This window comes from Panthera uncia (genome assembly GCF_023721935.1).
Source record: "Panthera uncia isolate 11264 chromosome A1 unlocalized genomic scaffold, Puncia_PCG_1.0 HiC_scaffold_16, whole genome shotgun sequence".
NCBI classification, from domain to species: Eukaryota; Metazoa; Chordata; class Mammalia; order Carnivora; family Felidae; genus Panthera; species Panthera uncia.
In genome coordinates this window covers 16,264,866-16,282,045 of record NW_026057576.1, presented here as the reverse complement: position 1 = coordinate 16,282,045, position 17,180 = coordinate 16,264,866, and positions in this window count along the sequence as shown.

Here is a 17,180-nt window from a genome sequence, read left to right as displayed (position 1 = left end):
ACACTTATAGCTATTTTCCAGGCCACAGCACTCAGCCTCTCTACAGAGTATAGCTGGGGAAGTGTCGGATTCTGTTCCAGAAAGGCCACTGGGCAGTGTCTGTCCCTGGGAGTTAGAGATGGAAAGTTCTGAAATTTTTCAAAAAGAAGCAAGAGAGAGAGAGAGAGAGAGAGAGAGAGAGAAAGAGAGAGAGAGAGAGAGAGAGATTAATTTAAAGGAGCCACTCATACAAGCAAACAAACAACATTTAGTTAATTAAACATTAATTGAACTTATTCCTTTTTCTTAATGCTTTGCACTTTGGGGCAGCTTTTAGCTCCCACTTATAACTGATGAATACTTTTCACAATTTAGTATAAAATGAGCATCCACAAACATAGAAGGGATAGGGCCGAAATTTTAAACCTATGAGAAAACCCCCATCCAAATCCATCAGTTTCCAATTCGCTTTGGCATTATTATTTCATAACTTCTTATAAAATTATTCGTCATTGCAAACAGAGTTCAAACTGCAGTGACAGAGGGACGTTTTATTATGTCCTGTTCACAAATAAAACACAGGGGAAGATGCCAAATGAAATAGAACATCAGTGTCAGAATATGGTTCTTTATAGATTATATTCCAAAGTTTGGTTCCATACTTTGAAAAATTTCAGCTGGAGGAAGAGATTATTCAGGCATTGTGACTCTGGGTGTGTTCTCACCAGAATCAGATCAACACCCTGACCCTTGATGCTTCCCAGTGGCTCCAGGGTTTTCCTTTCTTCCTTTTAAAGTCCAACTCTGTTTGACTTCCAAGCAATGATAAGATCAGCATTTGAAGTATGGTAGTATGCCTGAAGGGCAGAGTTCAATATGTTGTTTCATGGTAAAAAGAATAGAGGTCCACATTTATTTTTAAGTAGCCTAAGGAAATCAATAAACTATAATCTTTTTTTGACTTTTTAATTTAGCCTGCCTTGATTGAAGTGATGGAATGATTCTTAGGAATTACTTTTTTTGGAGGAGGGGTAAATGCCTTATTTGTTGTTGATTTTTTTAAATCACATAGAAGGTACTGTTAGTTGCTTAAGTATATTTTTCAGTGATGATTATTGAGAAAAATGAAATATTAAATTCTCATCTGAAAGCAAGTATTATTGATGATAATCCCTCTTTAGGATAAATATCTCAGTTTTTAAAAGATTGCTACACTTAAATTAGCAAGGAAATATTATTCTATGACCAACAGTCTTAATGTCATAAGGGGTAAAATAAGTTGGCAAACTTGTAATTCTTTAAATCTGAGTTTAATTATTCAGTTCTCACTTTCGTAAACCTTGTGACTCTCACTGTGCATTCTCTGGGCAAAATATCCTTTAAAATAAATTCTTAAATTTGCTTAGCATATGAAAAACACACTAAAATGCCTCCTCGAATCAACTTAAAGCTAAAATTATTCATTGTTAAAACTCAAATGATCTCTGACCTAGGGTTAAGCACCAGAGAACTAACTTATTTCCTAAAATGAAGAAGGTTGTGTGATGAATTCAAGATGCAAAAAAGGATATTCAGGTGCAAACTGAAGGCGAGTCTGGCGCTCTGGTTAAATTTACATCTGGTCAAATTTTGAATGTTACACTGCCATTCCAGAGTTTATTTCACTTTTTTTTTTTTGAAATGTTCCTCGCCTGGCCTTTAAGACTCCAAAAGAAGAAGATCGCTTCAAGGACACCTGTAGAGTGCTTACAGACGAATGTTTGGGGCTTTATGCTAAGCATGTTTAATAGTTCTCAATAGAATTTTATTCTTTGATAGCTTCAAAGCCATTGCTTGCCTGCAAACACCAAACTTGACTGCTTGCAGAGCTCCGCTGAAGGGGTAAACAGCTCTGGGCTGATTGACGGAGACCTGGGTTCCAGGCTTGGCTCTGACATCAACCATGTGACTCGCAACAATTCTCTTTCTTTTGCAACTACGGTCTCCATGACTGTAAACCAAAGGGCTTTTTTTTTTTTTTTTTTTTTTTTTTGGACAAATTCCCTTTTGGCTCCCCTTTAGTTTTGGTGTTTGGTGCCATAAGACCATATTCATGGATGACCTGCCATTTTGTTTCCTCCTGTCACTTTTTAGTTGACCACACTCCTTCTCCCTGCAATACTCTCCTTAACTGACTGTGGGAATCAGTCGGGAATTGAAGATCTGTAATAACCTTGCAGACCACTTGCTGTGACTTCCTCATTTCATGAGGGGAGGAAACAGAATCCAGGAGGTGAAGACCCAGGAGTGGAGCTGGAAAGGAAGAGAGATTACCAACTGACTGCAAAGTCAGTGTCCATATCCTACCTTAAGCTCCAATTCAGCCTTGAAGGATGATGTCAAGTATTTACTCCCCCGTGGAAACTTTGTTCATCTATGCAATTTAGTACAAGCCACGCCTCTTTTGACTCTCTATACCACCTCCTTCCCTCTGCGCCATATGCCTTTGCTTGTATTTCTATTATGAGATCACTCTTACTGTATGTTGTGTTATAGTCATCTGTGTTCTTGTTGTGCCCTTCACTATTTGGAAAGCATCTTGAGCTCACAGCCTGCATTTGCTCATCCTTTACCTCCAGAAAGATTTTAATAAATGCTTGTTATATGAAATTAGGTCACAATCTATCATTTCCCAAGCCAAGTCACTTGAAAAAACTCGGCCAGATTTTGCAACAGCTTTACAAGGTAGCCAGGTATATTATTCAGTTTTCTTGGGAGCAAGCAACAGAAACTGACTGGCTGAATTAAGCAAAAATGAAATGAAAAGGTAATGAATTGCTCCCATAATTTCTGGAAAGGCAGCAACATAAGGCTCAGAGAAGTGAACGTGAACCAAAACCCAAAGCTTCTGCTGGGTAATGGTCTGGTGGGGACGGCACTAAGCCACTGCTGAACACTGGAGCCTGCAGGTGACACTCACACGGTGGCCAACACTATGTTTGAGTCAACAGCCCTGAAATCCTCTGCTGTTCTTGGACTCAGATGTCACTGCAGCCAATGACCGATGATTTTCCTCTCTCTGTCACTGTAAAATCAAAGGTCCAGGCAGGATTGGATTATCCAAGCTGAAGTCATAGGCCTACCCCCTGGCTGCCAGAGGCATGGGGAGTGTATGTGGGGCCTTTTTGGCCTCCTGGGTTTGAGTGACCCCCCGTTACTACCAACATTCATACTGTGGGTATTTCTCACCTAGAAGAAAGAAGACCACATTTGAAGGAGGCAAATACAGCCTGCTCATCACAACAGGTTAAATAGCAATATTACCATTTTATGTTTGAGAACACAGAGACATAGCAGGGTTCAGTGATTTTTTTTTTTCCAGTTCATACAGTTATTGACAAAACCAGAATTAAATAAATCAGATGAAATAAATTAAAAGAATAAGTAGTCTCTTCTAGTCTGCTTTTTATTTTACATTCTGAAATACACCGTTTTTACTTAAAATTTTTTTTTAATGTTTAATTTATTTTGAAAGAGAGTGCGCATGTGAGCAGGGGAGGGTCAGAGACAGAGAGGGAGAGATAGAATACCAAGCAGGCTCTGTGACACGGTCAGCACAGCGCCTGACATGGGGCTCGAACTTACGAACCATGAGATCATAACCTGAGTCGAAATCAAGAATCAGATGCTTAACCTACTGAGCCACCCAGATGCCCCGCCATTTTCTACTTTTAAGGATATTTAGCAAAACTTCCTACTTTTTTCTTACTCAGAGAAAGCGTTATTGAGCACTACAGAGTGGGTTCTGTAGTTATTGAGCACTGCAGACGTGGTTCATGATAGCCTTATCTTCTGACAGCCTTTGGTAATGGGGATCCTGGATGTACACACTTGGGAACCTACTCAAGCCACACAGTTGTCAAAATCTTTCTTGTTAAAGAAAGTCATACATGGAGGAGAAGAAGAGGGAGGTCAGCTTACTGTGGCCACAGAGGCCTGGGCTGGGCCAGCAGTAGGAACTCAGTGTGGCCCGAGGGTCAGCACAAAACCCTGACTTGGCACCTTTGAAACAGTTTTCTCAAAGAGTTGGCTTGTCCCTTGTTAACATCTTTTACGCCAATGATCCTGGGGGATTAATATCCGTGGATTTTCCACTTGTAAGTTTTCAAACATAACTCAGAATGAAATGGAATTTAAACATTGTTTAAACAAGAGACCACTACTCAGCTGAACCAACAAGAACTAAACAAAGAACAAATAAGGGGGAGAAAGTTCTTCTCTTATTGGGATTTAAATTAAAAAATAACTTTATGGGAGGACTTCTGTATGTTTCTTACAGCAATCGTATTTTTTTGACTCTTAATAATAGGCCTCCATGGAAATAGTCCCAGTGTCCTTGGCATACACAATGGGAGATTTAACAAAAGGCCCTCTGAAACGGAGTACCTTCTCCTGTGTACATCTCACATGAATTAAGTTCTGTAGGACAGAGTAATCTAAGGGATAAATTTAAATTAAAAAAAAGATGTATATAAGTCTAATGTGAGGTGCACAGTGCACACAGTTGTAGAGAGGAAAAATCTTCTTTACTTTGGTAACGGCTTTATTTTATTTTATTTTTTTAAATGTTTTTATTTATTTATTTTTGAGACAGAGAGAGACAGAGCATGAGCGGGGGAGGGATAGAGAGAGAGGGAGACAGAATCCAAAGCAGGCTCCAGGCTCCGAGCTGTCAGCACAGAGCCCGACGCGGGGCTCGAACTCATGGATTGTGAGATCATGACCTGAGCTGAAGTCGGATGCTCAACCGACTGAGCCACCCAGGCGCCCCTGGTAACGGCTTTAAAACAGATTTACAAAGTCATAACTTACAGACACAATCACAGATTGGTTTTTGGGAATTATTCTTTAGGATGAATAAAGTTTTGAGAATGACTTCATGGATAAGCTGCTTAAAAATTTCCAAAAATCATCTCTTGCAATTTTTATTTATGAATCAATCTCCAGATGCCAATTTTCAGCAAGCTTCTAGCCTCTACTGGAAAGACTCCAGCCTTGCTCTGGCCAGTGCCATGCTGAGGATCTCAAGCAGTGTTTCCGAATCGCTCCCTCGAGGGCGAGTCCTATTATCTTTTGGCAGGCTCCCCAAATTCCAGTTTCCCATCCCCTACCTTCCTGTCTAGCGTTTAACTTTCACCATCTAGATTAGATGGTCATTTGGTTGCCATGGAAATCCTCCAATGACAGAAAACTCGCTGTTCTGGGTGGAAGTCAGGTTTATCCCTGAAAAGCTGTAATTATTAGAAAGCCCATCCTTCTGTAGCATTGAAACTGCCTTCTTGTGATTTCCGTCTGTTCTCTTCTCTGGCATGAAGTGGATTCTATCTACTCCTTCTTCCACATGACAGCTCTTCAGGTATTTGAGGTCAACAATCATATCCCCACCATGTTATCCTTTCTCCAGACTAAATAGTGCTGCTTCACTCAACTGTTCTTTGTGACATGTTCCCAGAGCCCTTGCCATTTTGTTTGCTGGTTTTCAGTCTTTTAAAAGGTGGCACCAAGACCACAATAGCTTTCTTGGGATTGCACAACTCATAAGTGACTGGGCTGGGATTTGAACTCAGGTAGTGTAGATCCAGTGATTGGGTTCTTCTGTACTAGACAATTCTGTCTGTCAACACTGTGCCTCAATTATTTGTGGTTTAGGGATATTTTAAGTAAAATAAGCTACATAATCTTCCTAAATATATTTTGAAATGGTAGAAGGGAACTAACTGGAAAAATCCCCAGCCCCATTTATACCTTTCAAACTCTCAAACAAACAAACAAAACAACAGTGACAAAAATTAAAAAGGAAAAGGAAAGAATAGGAATGCTAAATTATGAAGGGTGTATACACTGTTATCACATTTATTGGAAAGGAATTAGTTTATTATTAGTATATTATTTAGTTCCCAGTGAATGGATGATATTTTTATTCCTTTGAAGTAGTCATTGCAATTTCAAAAATTTATCCTAGGAACTAATCCAAAGTTGAAATAAACTCTGTATAAATAAAGATGTTTATGGTAATATTATTGATTTTGAAAAGTCACCAAGCAAAACTAAATGTCTAAAAGAAAATGGAAAGATTGAGGAAAATCTAGTATATTGATTCATTATATTGGTATGTATAATTTAAAAATGTTAATTATGTCAGGTAACAACATGGAAAATGCATAATATTAAATATGTTTACTATGATCCCAATGTACAAAAGTAATAATGGACAAAAACTAAAGTAATATGCAAAACAGGAAATCATCATTGTGCTATATTGGTGGGTTCTTGGATGGCATTTTTTTTTAGTTACCATATTTGTTGAATTTATAACAAAAGAAATTTAAGAATTAGTTTATTCAGATTTGCCTTAAAAACGACACCAAATTCTTTTGAAAGGTGAGCTGAAGTCCCACTCTTGAACTGAATTTGTGCAATAATTCAACATACTTAGGCGTGAGTGCTTAAGATAAGTATTGGTCGTGCTATAAATTGTAATTCTTCCTCTCTCTTAATAAGTTGGCTTGCACCCTAATAGCAATTATTATAATAAAAATAGCATATACATGATGCTTCATCAATGTGCTAGATGGCAAACATTGTTGCCAGAAATGCAGACATTTTCTTACTATTATATCAGGTGGGCTATGTCTGCCACGTTTATAAGCCTTTGCATTTTAAGACAGTGAGTAACTTGTAATTAAGGACACACAAAATGAAATGTGGGCAGGTAGTTCTTCATAACCAATGTTAATGGTCATATATCTTTATCCAATAAATTATGTATATATGAATAACAATTTTCAATGCAAAGCGTATTCAGAGTAATGTTATTTATTGAGCTGAAAAATCTGGGAATATCATTTATGCGGCTTACCAACTTGTACATAGAGTAATACTGGAAATGATTTGTAAGCTGCTGATTCAGTTATTCAGTGATTTCTAAAGTTCAATACAAAAATATCTCTTCCTAGCTTTACACCTACTTATTGTGTGTGTGACCTTACAAATGTTGCTTAATTTCTGTTCTCTGAGTCCTTTGATTATTTTTTAAAATTATTTTTCATTGAACAAGACATATCATTATTGCCTTATGGTAAGGATCAATATACTTATGTTACATTAAAAATAGGTTTTTAAGTATTATACTAATATCTAAGATTTGGGGTAAAAATCTCAGTCTTGCCCTACAGAATCTATATTCAGGCTGAATTATTCAATGACTTAACTTACTTCAATGTGTAAATGTAATGTGTGCTATTTAATCTTTATAAATAATTAAAATTGTATAATCACATCCGTTATTGGAAATTTTGAAGTCTTATTCAATTTAGTCTTGCCAAGAAACATTATCGCCGACATCTTGTATGTATGAGAAGTTACAAAATGGATACAAGGCAGAATGTCGGACTTAGAATTAACAAGAAATCACTTTACATGATATGGTAGGTAAATGCTGTCTTTTTATACATGAGGTAATGCTATTGAGTCATCGGCTCTGACTCTGTCCATACCTACCACCTTGACCTCACTAACTCCATGTCCCGAGCAAACAAAACAACACCAGGAAATCAATTTAGATGAATATGTTTATTTAACAAGTGCTATTATTATTATTCATAATATTTTGGGTTGCTAGGGCCAGATCGGATGATTAGGGGGGCTGCAGGAATAAGGAGAAAAAAGAAAGACTTGAACATTTGGAAGTAAGAATGTGTTCATAACAAGTAATTCAAGGAAATAGTTTTTGAGTGCTTATTATGTGCAAGGCTAAGCAGCTGAGATTTGAATTGATACAGGAAGGAGATCATTCCTCATTAATGAAAATATCCGTTATACACAACGAAATGCGTCCATCTTACTTTAAATGAACGAATGTATTTTAACTTAATAATGAATCCAATACATTTAAAAAAACCAACACCTCGAAACGAATTTTTCTAATTGTTAGTGTTGTTCTGTTTTGTTTTTGTAAAATGTAATCATATTCTTTTCTACTACTTGTAAGAATATTCAGGTTTCTCACCTTCCTTGCTTTTTAAGGAAGCTTACTAGAATAATAGGTGACTGGAAAAACAAGAGAAGTGAACTCTACTGAAGCAATTTCTGGATTTCCTTAGAGTTTTCAAACTCATATTGCTTCAAACATAATGCACCTACTGTTTTCCACAGCTTATGCACCATTCTTATCTTTGGCCTTGATTTCTTGGAAGGAAAAAATAGTTTTCTACTTTGCTTTCAATTAGATTCTTTGGGTTTTCTGACTTAGTGCATCAAAATCAGTATGCAGCATTAATAAGACCAGTAGCTATTTTCCATATGCCCAGTGCTCATGATTTTGAACTTAGAGTTGATGATTCAAACCTCGTCCTGACCTTTAGTGTTTTGATCATCAAATTGGATAGACCAGATTGGAATGATTAGAAGGAACTAAGGGACACTGGAAGAGAATTAAGAATAATATGTAACTGAATAATGAATGTTGCAAGGTGGATTAAACGACTGTGTTCAGGGGGGGAAAAGGTACATCAGGTACTTGAAGTAAGAAATAGGAGGGTTTAATGAAGGATGTGGGCTTGAGTTGGAAATCAAAGGATGAGTTTGGATAAATGAAGAGAGAGGAGTGCCTATTGGCCAAGGGAATACATGAGACAAAGTTTAGAGGTTTGGTTAAACCTGCATCTTAGCAGTAGATAGTCATGGTGAAACAAGGCTTTTTATTGGTATAAGGAAAAGTATTGACGAATAGGCTGTGGTTGCCCAGGTTAGAGATTCACAAAAACACCAACAACAAAATATTACGATTTAAAAACGCAAGAAGAAGTAGCTCTTGGAGATTTTGAATGCCATGGACAATTAAAGTAGTATTTTAGGGAGATTAAGCTAACAGCTAGCTCTCCTCTCTGCAGGGTGAAAAAGAATATAGTACCTAGGACATCATTGCAATGGAATGACGGTGTCACTGCAGAAATAAGGAGAAAAAGAAAACTCTAGCATGGTAGGAAGTAAAAATATAACCATAGCAGGTAATTTGAGGAAATAATCACTGAATGTTTATTGTATGCAAGGAACTATGCTAAGAACAGACAGGAGCATAGAGAATAAAGAAGAGAGAAGAATTAAAGACGGCTGTATGGTTTCTAAGTGGAAGAGTGGAAAATGGATTTCACAAGGAACGGAAGAGGAGCTGTTAGGACTCTATCTAGAAGACTTTAATGGGCCCAAAGGACTGAAACTCAACGCAATCTAAGTAAGAGATTTTGCCGCAAGTTTTTTCCAAAAGAGCATGCGTTAACATACGTGTGCACACACCCACATCTGCCATCAAAGGAAGGGAGGCTATAATTATATACACAAGGATGGTAAGTTTCTTTGATCTATTCCTGGTGTAAGACTGTTACGTTCAAAGATATTCATAATGGGCTCTGCTTATGGTGAGCAGTTGTAATGTCTCACACTCCAGTGAGTACTTTTCTACTCACTCTTTTCACTTTTATTTGGACTTTGAAATAATAGAATTACAATATTTTAAATGTGCACCTTGCAACTTAAATTCTAGAATGTGACCTGCTTTTCATTATGCACTATAAATATTTTTTATACTCAACTCATTTCGTTGAAACTACACTGCATGAACCTTCTTTTTTTTGTGCCAAATTAATATTTTGTGGCAAATTCATACTTATTCCTCCTAACGCCTCAAGATTCCTGCATGTTGATATCTGTCTGGCTCTGTATTTGACTACAGCTTTCCAGTGTAGGCGGATGGTTTTTATAAAAATATGCAGTTGAGCTAGATGAGTCTTAACTCAGAAAAATAAATATATATCTTTGGGTTTGGGGTTTTATCTAGAAACATATTTCTTTTATAGGTATGCTGATGTAGACATACGATATTGCAGAAGATTATCTTTTTTTCTCCTTTAGGCCGTGAGGGAATATCTGAGTTTAGCTGCTTACTGTCTCTGTTCCCTAAAGCATGTGGCTCACAGTGCTCACAATATTATTGTGTTTCCAGACAGGCTACTGTGGCTGCTTAAAAATAATATCTTGATGCTGATTCTGCTGGACTGGCCCCTGACTGTAGGAGAGATATTAAAAGAATAATAGAATTATATATATATATTATATATATAATATATATATATTATATATATATGTTATATATATAATATATATATATAAACATACATACCATATGTAATAGAAATTTTGAAAGTTTACAAAACATTCCTCATTTTGAGAGAGTATTACTATGATGTCATCTGGGAGTGGATGTGACTGAAACTGCTGGCGTATTACAACTATAAATACCAACATATTTCACAAGTGTTCCGGATAATATTAGATAGGGGAAAACCAGGCTATTAAAAGAACTAATTGATGCCTCCAAATGAAGGTCGATTCTAAATACGGTTTCTTTCTTGGAATATTCCAATTCCATTTCTATTATCATTGCAATGACATATTCGGCTTTAATAATATTAGAAAAATCTCAACAATTTCATGAGACACGGTGGCTCTGATTTATAGAGGTTCTGAAGAACTGGCAATAAAAATCAGGCAGCCTGAGGGAGGTGGGTAAAATACAGTACCCCACTTTGCTGATGGGACTCATCATCAACAGAGTCATGCATTCACTACACGTATAATGCTAAAGCTGGGACAAGGATCCTGAGCTCTGTGCTTGTCTTTCCACCAGGAAGCTTTAATTACAGAGAACGCCCAGGGCATAATGACTTCATGAGACACTGAACCCCCCCACGGCGCAGCTTTTCCCGGGACAGAGGATGGCAACCCCAGCCCATCACAGAAGTATAGAGACTCTTAGGGTAACAGGGTGCCTTGTCATTCTCCAAACAATGAGAAGTGATACTCCCTTTTGGGGGTTTAGGTGGGGAAGCATGTTCTCCCCCTATTGAAGGATGGTAGGACAGAGGCGCCTGGGTGGCTCAGTCGGCTGAGTGTCCGACTTCTGCTCAGGCCATGATCTCATGGTTCGTGAGTTTGAGCCCCTCATTGAACTCCTGCTGACAGCTCAGAGCCTGGAGTCTGTTATGGATTCCGTGTCTCCCTCTCTCTCTCTCTCTCTGCCCCTTTGCTGCTTGTGCACATGCTCTCTCTTTCTCAAAAATAAATAAACATTAAAAAAAAACATTTAAGGGGCGCCTGGGTGGCTCAGTCGGTTAAGTGTCTGACTTCGGCTCAGGTCATGATCTTACGGTTTGTGGGTTTGAGCCCCGCATCGGGCTCTGTGCTGACAGCTCAGAGTCCGAAGCCTGTTTCAGATTCTGTGTCTCCTTCTCTCTCTGCCCCTCCCCCACTCATGCTCTGTCTCCCTCTGTCTCAAAAATAAATAAACATTAAAAAAATTTAAAAAAACCATTTAAAAAAGGATGTTATGGTAGGACAGAACATGAGGGTTGAATCAGAAAGCATCTGGTTCCTACTCAGTGAAGGTTTGTTGAATGAATATTGCATAAACGTTCTAGATGCTTCAGTCATGAAGATAAAACAAAACCTAGGAAGCTCAGCATTTAATAGGGGAAAAGGACAAACAATCTGATGGTGACAAAACAATAAGTAAATATCCTAACAGAGCTATGTCCTGGATGCAATAGATGGACAGAGGGAAACTTCATCCCTGCCTGTGGAAGAGCAGGGGGGATGTTTTCAAAGCGAAGATGGAAACTCAGTGGAGTCCTCAAGAAGAGATTCGCATACATCCATCAGGTAGATGAATTGGGAGAATGGCGTCTCATCACTGAACTTGATGCCCCATTGACTGATTCAGTTACTTGTGGCTGAAGTTCAACTTGACATGTGCCCTGCTGAGCCATGAATTGTAGAAATACCTTCTATCATGTTCTCAGTTTGCACTTGGATACAACTGGTGCCCTCTGTTCCTCTTTCGCCTGCCCTGATGTTTTGCTTTAAGCTTTGTTTGCCAAACTCTAATTTCCTGCTCAACCCTTCTCCTGTCCTGTCGCCTGATTGCCTGCTTTGAGTCCTATTTTTGACAATGGATATCATTTTTACTTACCCAGTTTCAAGAAAAAGAGAACACGGTAATTATTCCTGCTAGAAAATAGTGACAGGTGCCTCCTGACTTGAAAAAACACAAGAATATTCAGGGGAAAGTGTGTTACATTGACTTGGAAGCATTTATCTATGCATTCAAAACAATTTATGGGTACATATTTCTGTACATGGAAAGAGCAAATTGTTGAGATAATTATTACTGGAGAGTCAACTGTGAATTCTTTCTTTTAGAGCCCCTTTTCATTACCTTGCTATTTGGAATATCACTTAAAAACATCTGATGAGTGGGGCACCTGGGCGGCTCATTTGGTTAAGCGTTCGACTCTTGATTTCAGCCCAGGTCATGATCTCACGGTTCGTGAGTTCCAGCCCCACATCAGGCTCTGTGCTGACATTTTGGAGCCTGCTTGGGATTCTCTCTCTCCCCCCACCCGCCCCCCGCTATACCCCTACCCTGCTTGCTTCCTCTCTCAAAATAAATAAATAAAAACATTAAAGAAAACACCTGATGAGTGCCTCTTTGTCACATATCGTTCTGTGCAAGAAGATAAAGTTATTTAATTGACCCTCACCCTGGTTTCTTGTGCTTGATTGGGCATTCTCAACCAAGGGTGATTTCTGTCCCCAGGGAAATATTTATATTTATATATTTATGTCTATATATATTTGACAGATGGAGGCTGGTAGGGAGAGGGAGAGAGAGAGAAAGAGGAGAACTCCAGTAAATATTGGAAGTAATGCTTTGACTTCATTAAAACCAAAGAGCTGGAGATATTAAGGAAAGGAGGGATGTCAGTAGCCAGTGGGCATCAGTACAGCCATCAGTGAGGGAGACAGAAGGGCTGGAGGGCAGTATGCCTTCAGGTTAGGGGCAGTCACTCTTACAGAGGAGAAGAAGTTACCCTTACTATAATTGTACTTTACCCCGGAGGCTAGCAAGTAGCACAATTTACAATTCTATGCTTTTCACGGACCCCTTCCTTGTATTTGTAAACAAAACGATTTTTGATTTCCTAATGGCACTTGTTGTGTGGGCCTTGTTATTTCTTTTTTATGGCAGTAATGGACTCGTTGTTGTGCGGTATTTACCCCTATGGCAATTTTGTCAAGGTTATTGAGTCCCTCCCTGTAAAATGCACATCTGCACATTCACACAGAACTTTCCTTGCAGCTTCAGGGATTTCATGGATATGAACTCCCCCCTCCCCCTCAAGCTCATCCATGGAGTCCAAGAGTTCATAGATCTTAGATTTAGAATACCTGCTTTATAGAAACTAAAATGAAGGTGCACAGAAGGCTAACGACTGACATTTCAACACAGGGATTAAAACGGAATGGAGCCTGGAAATGGATAGAAGTGACAGTGAGAGGCAGTAAGAGAACTCTCAGATTTAACCCCTCTGCAGAATCATAAAATTCATCCCATACTGTCTTGATTTTTTCTGATTCTGAACGTTTTGAATTTTTTTTATTTTATTTAATTCGTTTTTTAAAAATTTATTTATTTATTTATTTTTGAGACAGAGAGAGACAGAGCATGAACGAGGGAGGGTCAGGGAGAGGGAGACACAGAATCTGAAACAGGCTCCAGGCTCTGAGCTGTCAGCACAGAGCCTGATGCGGGGCTGGAACTCACTGACCGCGATATCATGACCTGAGCCGAAGTCGGACGCTTAACCGACTGAGCCACCCAGGCGCCCCTGAATGTTTTGAATTTTAAAACTAGTAAGCTACGGTGGGCCAGAGTCAGAACCTCCTGACTAAATGACCTTTGATTCTTCTGAAGGGCACTCAGGATGGAGTCTGTCCTGTCACTCAGCTTCCGTGTGGCTTCAGGTTCGGATACAGATGCTCTAATGGAAACGAGAAATAGACAATATGGTGTGGAAATACCATGAGCTTCTCCCACAGGGAGTATGTTGGGGTTTTTTGGCTCAGCTTGTGTTAACCTTGGTGTTTTCATTGATTTACTTTACGACCATAGGCAAATGACTTAACTTCAGATCTGTTGTCTTTCCCACAAAATGGGAAGACCGGTGGCTGGCACCGTGTGCCTGTCTTTGATTCTCGAGGATTTGAAGGCTCTAAGATTTCGGGCATGACTGCGGGCAAAATACCACTTGTACATATTTGACATAATTCACTCTGAGGCAGATTTTATTATTCAAACACCGAAATTACACTCCATCAAGTCTGAACTTGTAGAGTACCTTAGTTAGGCTAAAGAAAAGCAATGGTGACAGTTTGAAAAGCAGATACCTGTTTCTAGAGGCAGACAAAACGCAGAGGCATCCCACATTGTGTGGCGCGCAGTAAATGCTTATTGATTAACTGTGAGTTTGCAGCCAGTTGGCTAGGTCACAAGACCAGTCCTTGGTTCCAGGCTCGCATCTGGAGTTTGTGTCATTCATTTGCTCGGGCTCTAAGCTTATGTTGCTGAATTAAAATAAAACCAAGCCAAGTGAAACAAAGCAAAGCAAATGGTCTCTGCCACAGGAGAGACCTTACAACTTTGCCCAACACTAGTGATAAAGAAGAAAGCTGGGGCGCCTGGGTGGCTCAGTCAGTTTAGCGGCTGACTCGATTTTGGCTCAGGTCATCATCTCAGGGTTCCTGAGTTCGAGCCCGCATGAGGCGCTGCACTCCCAGTGCAGATACGCTGTCTCCCTCTCTCTGCTCCTCCCCCGGGTGTGCACACGTGCTTTCTCTCTCAAAAATAAATACATGTTAAAAAAAGCACTGCTAATTTTTATGAGCGTTACAAATGAAATGCAAGATGCCTCCAGTAGTATAATGTTCATGACTTTACTAAAAGTTCTCTCATTTGTGGTCTGAAAATGCAATGGCATTTAGAGATTTAATGACCTTCCCTAACCCAAGCATACCAAGAAAAAACATTTGTTTTTGCGTTTTGGTTTCTTTATGTGATGACTAAGGATGGGAATGGTTAGTTGCTGCTTTGGGACCTGGCTTTGCAGGAGGGGTGGAGGTTTTGTATACAGGGACTGACCTGCACTGGCGGTGAGAGGGGGGAACATGAGAGCAAGACGGAGGGATGCAGTGAGAAGATTTTCATATTTCAGGGGAGACATTGCAAGTGAGTCAATGAGGGAAGGGTGCAGACAATAGGAAGATTTCAGGAAGTGGCATTTTTGTGAAGGGATGTGAGAAAAATGGGGCAGCTAATTATTGTGCAATTAAAAGAACAGGAAAGTTAGCAGTGACTCTGCCTCCCACTTTTGGTTTCTGGAAACAGGGTACTCTCGTCTGCAGGAAGACGGGAGGCTGAAAACGAAGCGTGGCAAGAAAGGGAAGGCGCCCTCTTCATTGAGCACCGCTCTGTTCGTTTTCGTGATTCTAAGCTTCACATGTCGAAGGCTCTTTTGCTCGTTTCAAACCCTGTTCTTTCATAGAAGGCATTAGGGGGTTGTGGGTAGAAAAGACCTTTGACGTTCCACCACATAACTCATAAATCTCTTAAATTCCTGAATTCCTCATAATATTGATCTCTCAGGTGATTGTGAGAATTAAGGGAAAGACTGTCACACCCTTCTCTCTTGCCCAAGACTTCACCCGTGTATTATGTAGTTAACTTATGATGCCCATTCTGGCATCATATGTGGGGATGTGTGTGTGTGTGTGTGTGTGTGTGTGTGTGTGCATGTGCACGCATTTCATAGCTTTAAACTCCCTAAGAGAGGATTTTTTTGTCTGTTTGTGCCAAGAAAGTGCCTGGCACATAATAGATGCTCAATAAATGCTTGTTGATTAACAATTATGTCATTTTATTAACAAATCCTTTAATTGACTTCATAATGTCCTGAATTAATACAACACACACACACACGCACACACACACACACACACACACACACACAAGCAAAACCAAACCTCACTGGAATTGTCAGTGAGAAAGACCAATATAATCCCATTACACCCAGAGCAGCTGGATCTTAATATTTGGGTGAAGCTAGAACAGCATGCCTAATAGTTTCGTTCTGAAAAATAGAGTCTCTTCCTATTTATGTCTTCCAAGTGTTACACAGTTTGTAGGAATTTCAGCATCTCTCAGAGAGGGAATAGAAGATGAGCAGAAATAAATATATGCACGCTTGATCCAGAAAGGAGCATTTGATGCATAGGAAGAAGTGCCACTGCTTGAGGGTATGGGGTAGCGCGAGATGAAGCCATCAGTGAGACCTTATTCCTTCATCCTGTCTTTGGACCAAGCACACAGCTGGGAAGCAGGGCAACAGTTTCTCAGAAATGTATCCTATAGGGGGGAGATTGGATGTGTCTTACATCTTTTCTAAAGCTGAACAGAAGCCCACCCACCTCCTCCTGACCCCTACCCCTGCTATCTACACACACCAAAGGTGGGAACATCCCGGGGGATTTAACACTGCCTCTGTGCCCTCTGAGAAAACCTATAATCTGAACTTCTTGGGAAGAAGGAAGGAAGAACTGTTCAGGGTAGACAAAGTACCTCTTGGGGCTGGTATCACAGGAACCAAGCTTTGGAATTGATGAGAATGACACAAAAGTCCTGCAGATCATAAAGGCAGAAGACAAGTTTCTCTTGTCCTTCTTGTTCATCTTTCTGGTCCTAAGCCTCAGATATCGTCAGAGGCACAGCACTCAGAACTTCTGTGAGCGAATACATTTGCCCTGTGGTCCCTACCCCTCTGAGTGAGGACAGACGCGGGGGTACATCAGCTTTCATGTTTCTCCTAGAAGCAAATGACAAAAAGCTCTATCATGTGCCGAAAGCCTTCCAAAGAGGCAAGCTACGTATGAATGTTAGGATTTAAACCTAGAACTAATGTTTACAATGGGAAAAAAATGCATTTTCTGTATGTTCTCTTTGGGAGAAAAACTTCCCACCCAGTTTTAATGTGAAGACAAACTTGGCTCAGTTATTACTTCTGGAGAGGAAAAGGTTAAATTTTGCTCCCGTCTAATTTTTTTTCTGTGTTAGCTTTCTTTTGAGTCACAACTGTAAGAGTTACCTGCCTGTGACCAGCTGGGGTCTTGCCCGGGACTTCAGTTCAATGACTCATACAAACTCATAGCAAGAAAAGGATTGGGAGCTGGTTTTGCATTCAGCCCCCCCTCTTTGCGAAGCATGGTTAGCAGAT